This window comes from Bos indicus x Bos taurus, chromosome 1 (genome assembly GCF_003369695.1).
Source record: "Bos indicus x Bos taurus breed Angus x Brahman F1 hybrid chromosome 1, Bos_hybrid_MaternalHap_v2.0, whole genome shotgun sequence".
NCBI lineage: Eukaryota > Metazoa > Chordata > Mammalia > Artiodactyla > Bovidae > Bos > Bos indicus x Bos taurus.
Window position 1 is genome coordinate 97,091,179 of NC_040076.1, and position 16,521 is coordinate 97,107,699.

Sequence of the window (16,521 nt, forward strand, 5' to 3'; positions counted from 1 at the left end):
TAGGGATTTTATGACAAGCATATGAGAGAAGGGAAGGGAGAATTGGTCATGATTCTTAGGTTTCTGCCTGAGCAAGTGGGATGAATGTAGATGAGATTTAATAATATGAGGAAGAATAGGTTTCGTAGGAATGTCAATGATTCAGTGTTTTTATGTTGAGTGAGATGTGAAACATCCAAGTGAAAATAATTAGACAGTTGTCATTAGTTTCAGTTTGTGTATAGGACAGGTCCTGCTTGTTTCCACCAACCAGTGTAATTATTTTTTAATTAATTACTTTATTTTAATTGGAGGCTAATTACTTTACAATATTGTGCTGGTTTTCACCATACATCAAAAATTATGGAATGCTTCATGAATTTGCATGTCATCCTTGTGCTGGGGCCATGCTGATCTTCTCTGTAACGTTCCAATTGTGGTATATGTGATGCTGAAGCGAGTACCATCCAGTGTAGTTATTAATGTTACCTTTCACTCTCAAAAGTTTTGGTTTATAGAATATTTACACGGTCATCCCATGTATTGGTGAAAGTAGTTTCAATGGATTAGGGAAGTATGATATTGTAATTTAGAATTAGAAACCTATATTTAGTCTTCCTTCCTGTTCCTGCTCTTAAAACCCTTGGAATTTCCTAAGTGGTAAGAATGACAAAGATGTCTTGATATTCACAAGAAATTCCTTTCAGCCACACCTGAGCTTATGTTAATAAGTTGATCTTTGGAAAACACCTAAAGTTGCTACAGAAATCAACCAGGTGATTAGGGGGTTGAAACTTTCAGTCCCACCACCCTTGACTCCTCTAGTCACAGCCTAGGTTATGTGCAAGCGTTCCTTCATTCTTCTCATACTCAAACAACACTTTGTTGAATACTTTAAAACAATTATTTTGTTAGTACAAGACTAATGGTTGTTGAATACTTTAAAATGATTATTTGTACAAAAACTACTATTGTAACTACTACTATCTGGATTTTATATAGGATAAAATTGAGGGTGAGCAAGGTCTGTGATCTCCTCACTTAACTAATGCTGCCTCTGTACTTCCAATATCACTATGCCCCACGTAATTTATTTAACTTTTCTCCTTTTGACTCTTTTCTTTTTTGGCTCTGCCGCACAGCATTTGAGATCTTAGTTATCAGCCCAGGGATGGAAACTGTGCACCTGCCGTGGAAGTGAGGAGTCTTGACCTCTGGACCACCAGGGAAGTCCCAGGCTGGGCTACTATGGCAGGTCTTTAAGCTCTTCCTGGCTAGAAATAACACCCAAAGGCACAGGGCTTCACAGAAGCAGCACACAGCAGAAAATAGATAAAAACAAAAAGTTTATGTTCTAGAATCAGAAATTCATCCACCCCACGTGCTTTATCTATTCTGCGATCTCCTGATAGTCGCTTCTCATTGCCTGGACTTAGGTATATTTATGCCTTTTTTGGCTCTGCTGGCCTCCTTGAACTTGACTATATGTTGTCAATTTGACCTCTGCTTCAATTTGACCCCTCTGTCTAGACTCCCACCTAGATCTGGCCCCTCTTAAATAATCATCTCATCAATGCTATCCCCACTCCAGTTCAGTTATTTTTTATCTTAGCTTTAAACCATATGTGGAACATGAGTCATACATTCTGTTGATGGGAATTTCCTGGTGGTCCAGTGGTTAGGACTCTGAGTTCTTACTGTCAAGGGCACAGGTTTGATTCCTGGTCAAGGAAGATCCCATAAGCCATGTCTCATGGCCAAAATAAATAAAATAAATTTTGCTGTATTGATCATACATACAAATATTTTCTCTTCCCCATTGCTTCTACCCGTGAATTCCTTACAACATCTGTAGCTTAAAAAAACACCAGTCACAGAACCCTCCTGGACTGTGTGTCTTTCATTAAATCGCATGTGTGCATGCTAAGTCACTTCAGTCGTGTCTGACTCTTTGTGACCCCCTGGACTATAGTCCGCCAGTCTCTTCTGTTCATGGGGTTCTCCAGGCAAGAACACTGGAGTGGGTTGCCACGCCCTCCTCAAGGGGATCTTCCCGACCCAGGGATCAAACCCATGTCTCTTATGTCTCCTGCATTGGCAGGCGGTTCTTTACCACTAGCACCACCTGGGAAGTTCCTTTTTTTTTCTTTTTTCCCCTCCTGTGTGAGTCTTGAGACTGGACTTTTCTAGATTCTCTTTCAGCTGCCCAGTTATGAGTTAGCCAACTCCTCATTCTCCTTTCCTGTCTGTCTCCAGCACACTCCCTGCTCATCTTAAATAAACACTGACTCATCTTCTCTAGATTCTCATTAGATTGCATTCTAATGCAATCTAATTCTCTCTAGATTGCATTCAGCCCAGCTTCTCTTTTCCTTACTTGATAATTGGCACACTTATACATTTCATACCTAGGAATTCTCAGTTCAGTTTAGTTCAGTCTGACTCTTTGTGACCCCATGGACTGCAGCACACACCAGGCTTCCCTGTCCATCATCAACTCCTGGAGCTTGCTCAAACTCATGTCTACCGAGTCAGTGATGCCATCCAATCATCTTTTCCTCGGTTGTCCCCTTCTCCTCCTGCCTTCAATCTTTCCCTAGGAACTCTACCTGTCTGGTATTCAAGTAAAGCAGGAAATTTTCAATCTGGTGCTATTCCGAAGCCATTCAAAGATTACAGAAATCTACACATGAGAGAAAATGACATATAAATATAGCAGAGTTAATTACTTTACCAAGTTTCACAGTTGATGATGTCAGAGCCATATTGAATCCCAAGTCTATTTGTTCTAAAGCCTGGGCTGCTAATTACCATGCTTCTTATTTCTTACTTTCAAAAAGTTAATAAAATTATATTTATGTTGAAAGATAACTCTTAAAAAACTAAACATACTTACCACATGTTCCTGCAATTACACTCCTAGACATTTATACCAGAGAAATGAAAGTTTATGTTTTTACAAAAACCAGTACATGTGTTCATAGCAGCTTTATTTATTTATTTTTTTTAAAAAAAAAAAAACCTTTTTATTTTGTATTGGGGTATAGCTGATTAAGTATTCTTGCTTGGGAAATCCCATAGACAGAGAAGCCTGGCAGACTGGATGGAGTCCATGAGGTCGCCAAAGAGCCGGACCGACTTAGCAACTAAACACAACAACAAATCGCTGGTTAACAATGTTGTGATAGTTTCAGGTGAACAGGGAAAGAACTCAGCCATACATATACACGTATCCATTGTCCCCCAAACTCCCCCACCCCATCTGGCTGCCACGTAACATTGAGCAGATTTGCATCATAGCAGCTTTATTTTTGAGAGCCAAAACATTGGAAAAAAGCTAAAATATCCTCCACTGGGTGAATGATTAAACAAACTGTGGTACATCCATACCATGGGATGTTACTCAGCAGTAAAAAGGAACCACCGATACTTGCAACAATTTGAATATATCTCTGACATTATTCTGAGTGGAAGAAGCCAGTAACACAAGGTCATAGAAATATGATCGCACTTATATGACCTTCTAAAAATGATAAAATTATAGAGGTAGAGATTTGTGGTTGCCAAAAATAGGGATGATGGAGGGAAGTAAGGGTAGATGTATCTGCAAGTGGGTAGCATGAGGGACATTTTTGTGAAATGGTTTCAAATCTTGATTACACTGATGGCTACACAAATCATATTTGATAAAATGACAAAGAATTATACATATACATTACCAATATCAATTGCTTGGTTTTAATATTTTGCTATAGCTGTGTCAGATGGTCCCATCGGGGAGACTAGGTGAAGAGTGTATGGGAGCGCTGTGTAAGATGATCCCATCGGGGGAGACTAGGTGAAGAGTGTATGGGAGTTCTGCGTAAGATGGTCCCATCGGGGAGACTAGGTGAAGAGTGTATGGGAGCTCTGTGTAAGATGGTCCCATCGGGGAGACTAGGTGAAGAGTGTATGGGAGCTCTGTGTAAGATGGTCCCATCGGGGAGACTAGGTGAAGAGTGTATGGGAGCTCTCTGTACTGTGTTTGCAACTTCTTATGCATCTATAATTATTTCAAAATAGAAAGCTAAAAAAATAGCCGGATTGTCTTTCATCTTCCTCCTGAGTCTCTCTTCTCCAATCCAGCTTGTAACTCAGCCAGAGACTAGGTAACATTAGACTCTTCTTTCTATCCTCCCAGATCTAATCAGCCTTGAAGTTCTGTTGGTTCCACCCTGAGTGTGCATCTCTGTATTCTGACTGTCCTCCCACCCTCTCTGACTTTGCTTTTTGTCAGATCCTCTAGTCTGATCTTTTGCAATAACTCTTGGACTGGCCTCCTATCCCCTACCTATCTTTCTCAATGCTGGTGTCCTCTGTAATTTATGAATCAAATCCTGTTACTTCTCTGCCCATGAACAGTTGGTAGTTCCCTGATGCCCATAGCTTCAAATCAACTCAGTGTGGCCAACAGGAGCCTTCAGTTCCTGTTCTCTGCTCCTCTTAGGAGCAATAAATCTGTGTGTCCTGGAGGCTCTTCTCCGCTCTGTTTTTGGTAGATTAGTAGATGGTTGGTTTAGCAAGGCAGAGTTTGCATGCAGAAGAGGGTGATACCAACCTGTGGGCTTTGGAGGCCCTCCCTTTCCATCAAGGTTGCTTCTCTGTCCAGGGAGCATGCAGGGAGCAGAGACGTTCCCTGTTCCCCAGAACATTATGCAGTGACTCCTCTTTCTAGTGGTATGTTAGCTGTTGGGGAGGTGGACTTTCTATGCAGGGCCTAACCTCTGGGATAATGAGAGTCCAGGGGATTACAACACTACACCACTTCTCTGCTTATAATCTGTTCTTCTTATAACCTTTATATCTTCCCTGCATATAAGACACTATGCATATATGCCTGGGGCTCCCCCATGACAATTCCTTCCTAGATTCACCTGCTGGTGCCTGCTGAGCGTGTGGCATGCCACAGTGACCTTCAGTTCTCAGAAAGTGTCCTCTCTGCTGGCTCATGTACTGTTCAATTTTCTATCACCTGCACCTTTCTGATTCCTACTGCGTCCACCAAGCAGAAACAGATCTGGTATTGTTCATGTTATTAATGCCTAGTGCTTCTTCATTCTTCTCTCAGGAAACTTCTAACAGTGTTTTGTAGACCCAGCTGTGAGTTGCTTCCTTCTTACCTCAGCTGGACTTCAAGGCTCTTTGAAGGACAGGCAAGCCTGTCTTCCAGCTTTGCATTTCTGATGCTTGTGAGAGGCTTGCACTTGGCTGGTGCTCAGTACACATTTGTTAAATGAACAAATAAATTGTGACTTGAATGAGGGCCCCTCAAAAGCAGTAAAGGCTCTACCAATATTAAACATGATGAAAATACCTTAAAGAATCCAGCAAAGTAAACCATAATGGTTGGAACCAGAAAGGTTGATAAAGCAAAATCAATTAATAGTTTTTACAAATGTTCAGTCCTCTACAGACATACACAACACACATATACATAGATATACATCACACACAGTGGATGGTGTGTAGTCAGCTTTCATACTTGGATTAACACACTGCAAAGAGTAAAGGTCTCTTTTCCTTTCGTTTATTGGGCTTGCTTGGCACCATCCACGTATCACCCTTCACATCCACTCCTCTTCAGCGGGAGATAGCTGACATAGGCCATCGCATAGTGCTCAGCTGTTGACAGTTAAATAAATACTTTTTAAAGGGAAAAATACTTTCTTAGGTACAAAAACAACTGAATTTCCGCTACCAGATCATTTCCTCCAACTTGTCACCAGGAAAACGACAGGTCATTCTTCATGTTGATGGACCTGGAGGCACAGAGCTCTATCTCCCCTTACCAGCAGGAGAGTTAAATGTGTCTGGATTTCTTGACTCAGATGCACTGCTTTCCTGGTAGGTTTTTTGTTTTTCTTTTTCTTAAATTAGAGGATAATTGCTTTATAATGTTGTGCTAGTTTCTGCTGTACAACAAAGTGATCAGCTATATGCATACATTCTACCCCCTCCCTCTTGGCCTCTCTCCCTTCCTATTATCCCAGCCCTCTAGGTCATTACAGAGCACAGAGCTGAGCTCCTTTGTGGTAGCTTTTTGCTCTAAAAGGGCTTTCTCTACATTTGAACTTGTATACTTCAGTCATGTGTGACTCTTTGCCACCCTGTGGTCTGTAGCCTTCCAGGCTCCTCAGTCCGTGGGATTCTCCAGGCAAGAATACTGGAGTGGGTTGCCATGCCCTCCTCCAACATTTGAGTTTAACTATGTACTGTTAGAGGCCCCCCAAAAGGCTGAATTGTTAACTACCCCATTTTTCTGGAGAATATTTATAGCTAAATCTGAAGTTAAAACTGACTTTGTCTTATGCACTTCCAGTGGCTTTATGAGAAAACAAAGGAAATAAATTAATCTGTACCTTAAAACTTCCATGATAGGTCAGCAGGTAAACAATCTGCCTACAGTGCAGGAGACACAGAAGACGTGCATTCGATCCCTGGGTTGGTAGGATCTGCTGGAGGAGGAAATGGCAACCCATTTCAGTATTCTTGCCTGAAAAATCCCACGTATAGAGAATTTTGGTGGGCAACAGTCCAAAGGGTCCGAAAGAGTTGGACACAACTGAGAGTCTAAGAACACATATAAGTTAAATTTTTAAATGAAGAAAGATGATTATAAAGGGATGATATTTATATTTATTTTTCATGTTAGTATCTAAAATGATGAGCCAAATAGAAATCTATAAAACAGTGATTTGCTTTTAACTTTTAATCAGAAATAAGAATAATTGCACATAGCACTTTTTGTGATTTTAGGGAAGAAAGTTTTGTTTGTTATATTTTCTATTCTCCTTAGTTTTCAAATGACTTCTGAATACCAAATCCTATTTTCATAAGGTCACTTTTTTTTCTGTTTTAAATTTATGCCCTGTCAAAACCTTAAGGCTGAAAACTTTGAGCTTAACCATTTTATTTTTTCTCAACAGTAGATGGCAATATCTGTTCATCTGTAGCAAAAACCTCAATCATAGTAATGACTATAGACTTAGCGTTTATATTTTTCTCTCACCCTGTAGAATGAAATCAGTCTATTTAAAATGGTAAAACTGAGCACAGAAACAGTTTGCATGCCAGTATAATCTTACTTTAAAATTTTTGGTTGAAGGGGTACAGAAGTATATGAGTAGATGAAACTATGCCTTTTTTCACTCCAGGGTAGAGAGGCTGGCAGCACCAAGAAAAGGCTGCTAGACGCAGTGAATCTGAGGCAAGAATGAGAGAGGTTAAGCTAACAGTTTTTAGCTAGTTCTGTTAAAATTTATGCTCAGATCCTGTTACATACCCACAAAGGTTTTTTGCTTATTTTTTAAAAAAAATTTCAAAGTGTGGTTTTGCCTAGAAATTTTTAAACTTATACTTTTCGGGGGGTGGGGATTAAGTAAGAAATAAAGGAAGAAAACAATTCCAGTTTTGTACCCAAAGCCCACATTTACACTTTCCTTCTCCAGAAAGAAAAGGAGTAGGGGGTTGAGACTAGGATTTGGGAGAGGCTTCCTTCAGATCCAACCCTGCTCTGATCCCCTCAACTGGAACATTTCTTATAAAGTAGGTTTCTAATGTTTATTTGAAGAAATGGCCTTGTAGCTTCAAAAATTTCAAAAATTCCAACTGATGGCCTAACAGAATTGTGCTTTACAGGTTCCACAGCACTACTTCTGAGATAAATCAATAGATAAGCTTTCTTACAATTTTTTTTAAAATTTCATTTATTTAACTGTGCTGAATCTTAGTTGCAGCATGTGAACTTCTATCTGAGGCATGTGGGATCTTAGTTCTCTAACTAGGTATCAAACCTGGGCCTCATACCTTGGGAGCTTGGAACCTTAACCACTGGACCACCAGGGAAGTCCTCAAGCTTTCTTAAAGATAGGGATAATATGCAGTTGTATCCTCCCAAGCATCTAGCATCATCTGTGCCTTGGAAGTGCTAATGTATAGTGTTGTGCACCATGATGACAGAAACATACTGATATACTCTCCAACTTTTACTTTAGGAATTCCCAGGATGCATATTATCATCATTAAAATTTATATTTAATAATTACCATTTGGTACTAATTTGATTGCTTATGAGCTATATCTTTTTGTTTTTGTTTTTGACTGGTGATGGAAGTAAAGTTCGATGCTGTAAAGAGCAATATTGTATAGAAACCTGGAATGTTAGGTCCATGAATCAAGGCAAATTGGAAGCGATCAAACAGGAGATGGCAAGAGTGAACATCAACATTTTAGGAATCAGTGAACTAAAATGGACTGGAATGGGTGAATTTAACTCAGATGACCATTATATCTACCACTGTAGGCAAGAATCTCCAAGAAATGGAGTAGCCATCATAGTCAGCAGAAGAGTTCAAAATGCAGTACTTGGATGCAATCTCAAAAATGACAGAATGTTCTTTGTTCATTTCCAAGGCAAATCATTCAATATCACAGTAATCCAAGTCTATGCCTGACCAGTAATGCTGAAGAAGCTGAAGTTGAGCGGTTCTATGAAGACTGACAAGACCTTCCAGAACTAACTCCCAAAAAAGATATCCTTTTCATTATAGGGGACTGGAATGCAAAAGTAGGAAGTCAAGAAATACCTGGAGTAGCAGGCAAATTTGGCCTTGGAATTCAAAATGAAGCAGGTCAAAGGCTAACAGAGTTTTGCCAAGAGAACACACTGGTCATAACAAACACCCTCTTCTAACAACACAAGAGAAGACTCTACACATAGACATCACCAGATGGCCAATACCAAAATCAGATTGATTATATTCTTTGTGGCCAAAGATGGAGAAGCTCTATACATTCAGCAAAAACAAGACTGGGAGCTGACTGTGGCTCAGATCATCAACTCCTTATTGCCAAATTCAGACTTAAATTGAAGAAAGTAAGGAAAACCACTAGACCATTCAGTTCAGTTCAGTCACTCAGTTGTGTTCGACTCTTTGCAACCCCATGAATAGCAGCATGCCAGGCCTCCCTGTCCATCACCAACTCCCGGAGTCTACCCAAACCCACATCCATCGAGTTGGTGATGCCATCCAGCCATCTCATCCTCTGTTGTCCCCTTCTCCTCCTGCCCCCAATCCCTCCTGGCATCAGAGTCTTTTCCAATTAGTCAACTCTTTGCATGAGGTGGCCAAAGTATTGGAGTTTCAGCTTCAACATCAGTCCTTCCAATGAACACCCAGGACGGATCTCCTTTAGGATGGACTGGTTGGATCTTCTTGCAGTCCAAGGGACTCTCAAGAGTCTTCTCCAACACCATAGTTCAAAAGCATCAATTCTTCAGCACTCAGCTTTCTTCACTGTCCAACTCGCACATCCATACGTGACTACTGGAAAAACCATAGTCTTGACTAGACAGACCTTTGTTGGCAAAGTAATGTGTCTGCTTTTAAATATGCTATCATATTTATATATCAAAGTTGGTCATAACTTTCCTTCCAAGGAGTAAGCGTCTTTTAATTTCATGGCTGCAGTCACCATCTGCAGTGATTTTGAAGCCCCCCAAAATAAAGTCTGACACTGTTTCCCCATCTATTTCCCATGAAGTGATGGGACCAGATGCCATGATCTTCGTTTTCTGAATGTTGAGCTTTAAGCCAACTTTTTCACTCTCCTCTTTCACTTTCACCAAGAGGTTTTTAAGTTCTTCTTCACTTTCTGCCATAAAGGTGGTGTCATCTGCATTATAAGGTTATTGATATTTCTCCCAGCAATCTTGATTCCAGCTTATGCTTCTTTCAGCCCAGTGTTTCTCATGATGTACTCTACATATAAGTTAAATAAGCAGGGTGACAATATACAGCCTTGATGTATTCCTTTTCGTATTTGGAACCAGTCTATTGTTCCGTGTACAGTTCTAACTGTTGCTTACTGACCTGCATACAGGTTTCTCGAGAGATAGGTCAGATGGTCTGGCATTCCCATCTCTTTCAGAATTTTCCACAGTTTATTGTGATCCACACAGTCAAAGGCTTCGGCATAGTCAATAAAGCAGAAATAGATGTTTTCTGGAACTCTCTTGCTTTTTCTACCATCCAGGGGATGTTGGCAATTTGATCTCTGGTTCCTCTGCCTTTTCTACACATGGACATCACCAGATGGTCAACACCAAAATCATATTGATTACATTCTTTGCAGCCAAAGATGAAGAAGTTCTATACAGACAGCAAACAAGACCGGGAGCTGATTGTGGCTCAGATCATGAATTCCTTATTGCCAAATTCAGACTTAAATTGAAGAAAGTAGGGAAAACCACTAGACCATTCAGGTATGACCTAAATCAAATCCCTTATGATTATACAGTGGAAGTGAGAAATAGATTTAAGGGACTAGATCTGATAGACAGAGTGCCTGATGAACTATGGAATGAGGTTCGTGACATTGTACAGGAGACAGGGATCAAGACCATCCCCATGGAAAAGAAATGCAAAAAAGCAAAATGGCTGTCTGAGGAGGCCTTATAAATAGCTGTGAAAAGAAGAGAAGTGAAAAGCAAAGGAGAAAAGGAAATATATAAGCATCTGAATGCAGAGTTCCAAAGAATAGCAAGGAGAGATAAGAAAGCCTGCCTCAGCGATCAATGCAAAGAAATAGAGGAAAGCAACAGAATTGGTAAGACTAGAGATCTCTTCAAGAAAATTAGAGATACCAAGGGAACATTTCATGCAAAGATGGGCACAATAAAGGACAGAAATGGTATGGACCTAGCAGAAGCAGACGATATTAAGAAGAGGTGGCAAGAATACACAGAAGAACTATAGAAAAAATATCTTCATGACCCAGATAACCACGATGGTGTGCTCACTCACCTACAGCCAGGCATCCTGGAATGTGAAGTCAAGTGGGCCTATGAAGCATCACTGTGAACAAAGCTAGTGGAGGCGATGGAATTCCAGTTGAGCTATTTCAAATCCTAAAGATGATGCTGTGAAAGTGCTTCACTCAATATGTCAACAGATTTGGAAAGCTCAGCAGTGGCCGCAGGACTGGAAAATGTCAGTTTTCATTCCAATCCCAGAGAAAGGCAATGCCAAAGAATGTTCCAACTACTGCACAATTGCACTCATCTCACACGCTAGCAAAATAATGCTCAAAATTCTCCAAGCCAGGCTTCAACAGAACGTGAGCCGTGAATTTCCAGATGTTCAAGCTGGATTTAGAAAAGGCAGAGGAACCAGAGATCAAATTGCCAACATCTGTTGGACCATAGAAAAAGCAAGAGAGTTCCAGAAAACCATCTACTTCTGCTTTATTGACTACGCCAAAGCCGTTGACTATGTGGATCACAAAAACTGTGGTAAATTCTTCAAGAGAAGGGAATACCAGACCACCTGACCTGCTTCCTGAGAAATCTGTATGCTGGTCAAGAAGCATCAGTTAGAATTGGACATGGAACAACAGACTGGTTCCAAATCAGGAAAGAAGTATGTCAGAGCTGTATATTTTCTCCCTGCTTATTTAACTTGTATGCAGAGTACATCATGTGAAATGCTGGGCTGGAGGAAGCACAAGCTGGAATAAAGATTGCTGGAAGAAATATCAATAATCTCAGATATGCAGATGATACCACCCTTATGGCAGAAGGTGAAGAACTAAAGAGCCTCTTGATGAAAGTGAAAGAGAAGAGTGAAAAAGTTGGCTTAAAACTCAACATTCAGAAGACTAAGATCGTGGCATCTGGTCCCATCACTTCATGGCAAATAGATGAGGAAACAGTGGAAACAGTGAGAGACCTTATTTTCTTGGACTCCAAAATTATTGCAGATGGTGACTGCAGCTATGAAATTAAAAGACACTTGCTCCTTGGAAGCAAAGCTATGATCAACCTAGACAGCATATTAAAAAGCAGAGACATTACTTTGCTAACAAAGGTCTGTCTAGCCAAAGCTATGGTTTTTCCAGTAGTCACATATGGACGTGAGAGTTGGACTATAAAGAAAGCTGAGCGCTGAAGAACTGATGCTTTTGAACTATGGTGTTGGAGAAGACTCTTGAAAGTCTCTTGGACTGCAAAGAGATTGAAAGGTTGTTGCTGAGCTACAAAAGACACCGGCATTCCTGGCTTTTGTAGGAGAAGAATTAAATCCGGAGCCAGTGACAAGGCTTGATCACTCAGAGCTTTTGTGTAATAAAGTTTTATTAAAGTATAAAAGAGATAGAGAAAGCTTCTGATAAAGACGTCAGGAGGGGGCAGAACGAGTGCCCCCCTGTTAGTTTTTAGCCGGACGTTATATGTTACTACCAAGCTATTAATTATAGAAAGGAGATGTCTCAAAACTCAGAGGGGCAACAGGCCCCTCAGCCACAATGTGCATTTTGAGATAACATTGGCACCAGGTGAATCGTCCCAGGTCATAACATGATTGACGTGAATCTTGAATTTCTTCAAGATTTACTTGGCAGGTTTCCAAGTAAATATATAGTTTCGTTAACACAGATTAGGAGAACAATGTGTGAGTAAAATATGCAGATTTGTCAAGTGGGTTCTGAGTCTTAGGTGGAACTGACTTGAAGAAAGACAGAGTCTAGGGTAAATTCATACTTCATTAACGTAGCTTAAGACAAACACTTCCATAAGAAAAAAGCACTGGTTAGCTCAAGGTTTGAGAAAAGTTAAGTTCATGTGGAACCCGGTGTCCTTATAGCAACACAGAATTTTAAGAGAAATCTCTTTTTAAATTTCTATAGAGAAGGGGAAAAAAATCTAACACTTGTTTGTTTCCTCCTGCCACTTAAGAGAGAGAAAAAAAATGTCTGCCACTTGCAGCCTATTTCCTCCCTTTGAAGACCCCTGGCCTTCCTGCCTGTTACCCTCTCAAGATCCAACTAGTCAGTCCTAAAGGAAATCAGTCCTGAATGTTCTTTGGAAGGACTGATGCTGAAGCTGAAACTCCAATACTTCAGCCACCTGATGCGAAGAGCTGACTCACTGGAAAAGACCCTGATGCTGGGAAAGACTGAATGTGGGAGGAGAAGGGGATGACAGAGGATGAGATGGTTGGATGGTATTACCAACTCAATGGACGTGAGTTTGAGTAAGCTCTGGGAGTTGGTGATGGACAGGGGAGCCTGGTGTGCTGCAGTCTGTGGGGTCACAAAGAGTCGGACACGACTGAGCGACTGAACTGAATTGAACTTGCCTCACCACACATGGCATGCAGGATCTTAATTTCCAGGTCAGGGGTTGAATATGAGCCCCCTGCAATGGAAGCTCAGAGTCCTAACTACTAGATTTCTAGGAAAGTCCCTGTAACTTTCCTTTTTGTATTTTAAAATAAGTTGTCCTTTTGTCAAACTAGTGCCATTGAGAATTTGCACCTTGGAGGACTGTGCATGGGAAGATAGCTGTTTTCAGACAGGACTGCTGGGAAGCGTGACAAGAGTCTACTACTGCACCACCAAGCATCAAGCCATATATGACATCAAAGAAAAAGACAAAATGGGTCACGCATGCATGCTCACTCGCTCAGTCGTGTCCGACTCTGCGACCCCATGGACTGCAGCCCCCCAGGCTCCTCTGTCCACAGGATTCTCCAGGCAAGAGTACTGGAGTGGGTTGCCATTTCCTACTCCAGGGGATCTTCCCAACTCAGGAATTGAAGCTGCATCTCTTGAGTCTTCTGCATTGGTATACCTTGTGTCAAATAGGTCTAGCTTCCATGACATCATACTGACCCAGACTTCAAATGTTTCTATGGCCCACATTAATATTGGGCCAATTTTCATAACAGAGGAAATGACTGTTTCCTTGTTTTGTGATTGACAATCAGCCTCTCAGAATCAATATCTGATTATAGTCTTTTTGGATTCTTTTTAAAAAATGTTTCACTTGTACCTATGGCTGATTCTTATTGATGTTTGATAGAAAACAACAAACTTCTGTAAAGCAATTATCCTTCAGTTAATAAACAAATAAAGTATAAAAAAAGGGCTCACTTGAAGTAGCTAGATTTTGGAAATAAATGTTTTGAGGCGCCAAGGAGAAATAAGATATAATCTCAGTATTTCTAGGTCAGTCTGTGTTGGTGACTATTGATTTCAGAAGAAAATTCCTTAGGATTCTGGAGATTTACATTGATACTTGAATTCCTATTAAAGAATATGTCCCATGGTTGTCTGTCTCTCTTATTATTTAAGAAGGTTATGGCATGTGTGGTTAACTGAATGCAGTTACTGCATAAATAAAGTGACCACATTCCATGGAGTTTTGATGGGTTTATGGTCAAGTGAAGGAAATTGTCTTGGCTATTTCTTGGTGGATCTTTTTCATAGAAGATGCTGTGCTTTATTTCCTGTGAAGTGATGGATTTCACAGCAGAAACTTACCTGCTTTTAGGATCACTGGACATCTGGCCAATTTTTTTATTTATGAGAAGTCTTCCTCGAGGCAAAAAACTACATTTCATCTTTTCTTTTATCATATTAACATGCTTGTAAACTAATGCTTTATGGGATCTACTGCATGTAGCTGAACACAATCTGCAGTGTATATCTATATATTTTTCATCACAAGAAGCAGCTTGAATTTCTTTATAACACATGAGACTCTCATCTATCCTATTTCACAACAGCCTTTTGCTGTTCACCTGGTTTTATGGTCCTTACTATGTACAAAGAAAAGTGTGGACCTAAGTATAGGCCTTATGATTGTAAGCTCCCCACATCAGAATACATTAAAGGTTCGATTTAATATTACCCACTTGTAGGCAGCTTTGAACAAACTAAGAGTGATGATTATGAGTGTGAACTGGTAAAGCCTGTTAATTTCACTTTCTTTCCATTCACTCTTATCTCAAATTCTCCAAGGTGGGACTTTTATCTGCATGTTTCCAAGAAGGTGTTCAATTAATAACAGAAAAGAATTAAGACTGATACAATCATTTCATGGCTTAAATTATCTCTTTTAAACAGAGAGCAGGGGGAAAAATAGTACAATTTTCATGTTTGCTTGTTTGATCCAGTTTTTTTTCCCATTGTATTTGCCATGTAACAGATTTAGTAGTTTCTTCTCAGTAATTTATCACAGTCATTTGGTTTTTGGTCACTTACCACATGGCATATACCAAATTTAACTCTAAATGAATAATATTTGAAATGTTAATTTGTAATCTGCACAAGTCTTACTCAAACCACAGGCACCCTGTCTATTTAGAGCAACTATCTCCTGCCAAGGTGTCCACATGATATGTCCCTTACATATCCCTCCCATGTTTTCTCCTCTAATCTTAAATTGTGTTACCCTCCTCCTGTTAGCCCTGGGTTCTAGGCCCTCTGTGTCCTGTGTTTAGCTATACCCCAGCAGTTAAAGAGTTGGAAAGAAAAAGAGCTAGTGCAACTGACACGCAGCCAGATCACTCCATCATTTGAGACTTAATTAAATGGACCCAACCTCTAACCCCATACGTGGAGGGAATGCAGGGATCTCTTAGCCCCACCCCATCCCTGCTGTGTCTGAGGATTCTTACAGGCTATGCTCCAGACAGAGGCCCTTGGATTTTTGCCTTTCTGCTTCTGGAAACTTTCTCCACTGTACATTTATCCTTCTCTCTGTGTTTTCTGCCTGCTTTTGTAAGTGTAATCTTCCTGGACATCACTCAAATCTTCTGCTTAAAGTCCTGACAACTCAAGTTTGTGCATAAGATGTTATGAAGGGCTTGGGGCCATGAAGGCATGCAAATCACTTACAAGTGGACTTCAGATGTTCCTGTTCTCAAAAACCATTGGCTATGTGGCCTCTGGGCAGCTACAGTCTTCCAGACTAGGAGGATGCAAAGTTCCCTTTCTCCCTACTTCTAAGTGGCTTTTTTTCCTGTGACCAGTGCCTGCTCCCGAAGTCCACAAATCCCTGTCTGCTCTTATGCAGGACAGACTTGCTCCTTGGTCTTTTCCTGCCTCATTAACGCTGTGCCCCAAGGATTCTTTTCACAGCCAAAATGGCTGTCTTCACCAAATAGTCTGTTCTCTAAGATGACTTCTGATACTAGCAGTAAAAGCAGTGTTTGTTTAATGTGCTATGCTGAATGTGAATGGTTAATGGATAATCCCCTTCTGGAGACATTTGCACGTTCACAGGGGATTAGCTTGAGGAACTGGCTGACTTAGACTACATAAGAGTAGAGGTAAGAGTCTCACCTCTCTCCCTTTGGTGAGAGGTGTCTGATTAGGAGAAACTTTTTAAACCCCACAAATTGTATTATAGAAGCCACTGATTTCTCCAATATTCTACCTGTCTCGTGGTCTCCTTATTTTTCTCTCTGCAAGCATAGAAAGGAATGCGGAGACATTTAAAGAACAGAGAGTTCATAATTAGAGTTTAAGTTGATGTCTATGCTACCTATTTATATGCATTATTTTATTTAATAAAAACTCACACAAATAAGGAACTTGTGTGATAGGAAATTGTTGTTGTTCACTGGCTCAGTCGTATCCAACTCTGCAGCCCCATGGACTGCAGCATGCCAGGCTTCCCTGTCCTTCATCATCTCCTTGAGCTTGCTCAAACTCATG

At 40.5% G+C, this 16,521-nt stretch overlaps 1 non-coding gene across 1 annotated transcript; it reads right to left on the minus strand.

The window, feature by feature from the left end:
• Positions 1-336: 336 nt before the first annotated feature.
• On the minus strand, positions 337-443 carry LOC113899858. Its single transcript, XR_003513021.1, has one exon. It is a non-coding gene; the product is annotated as a U6 spliceosomal RNA (small nuclear RNA).
• Between the last annotated feature and the right edge of the window lie 16,078 nt (positions 444-16,521).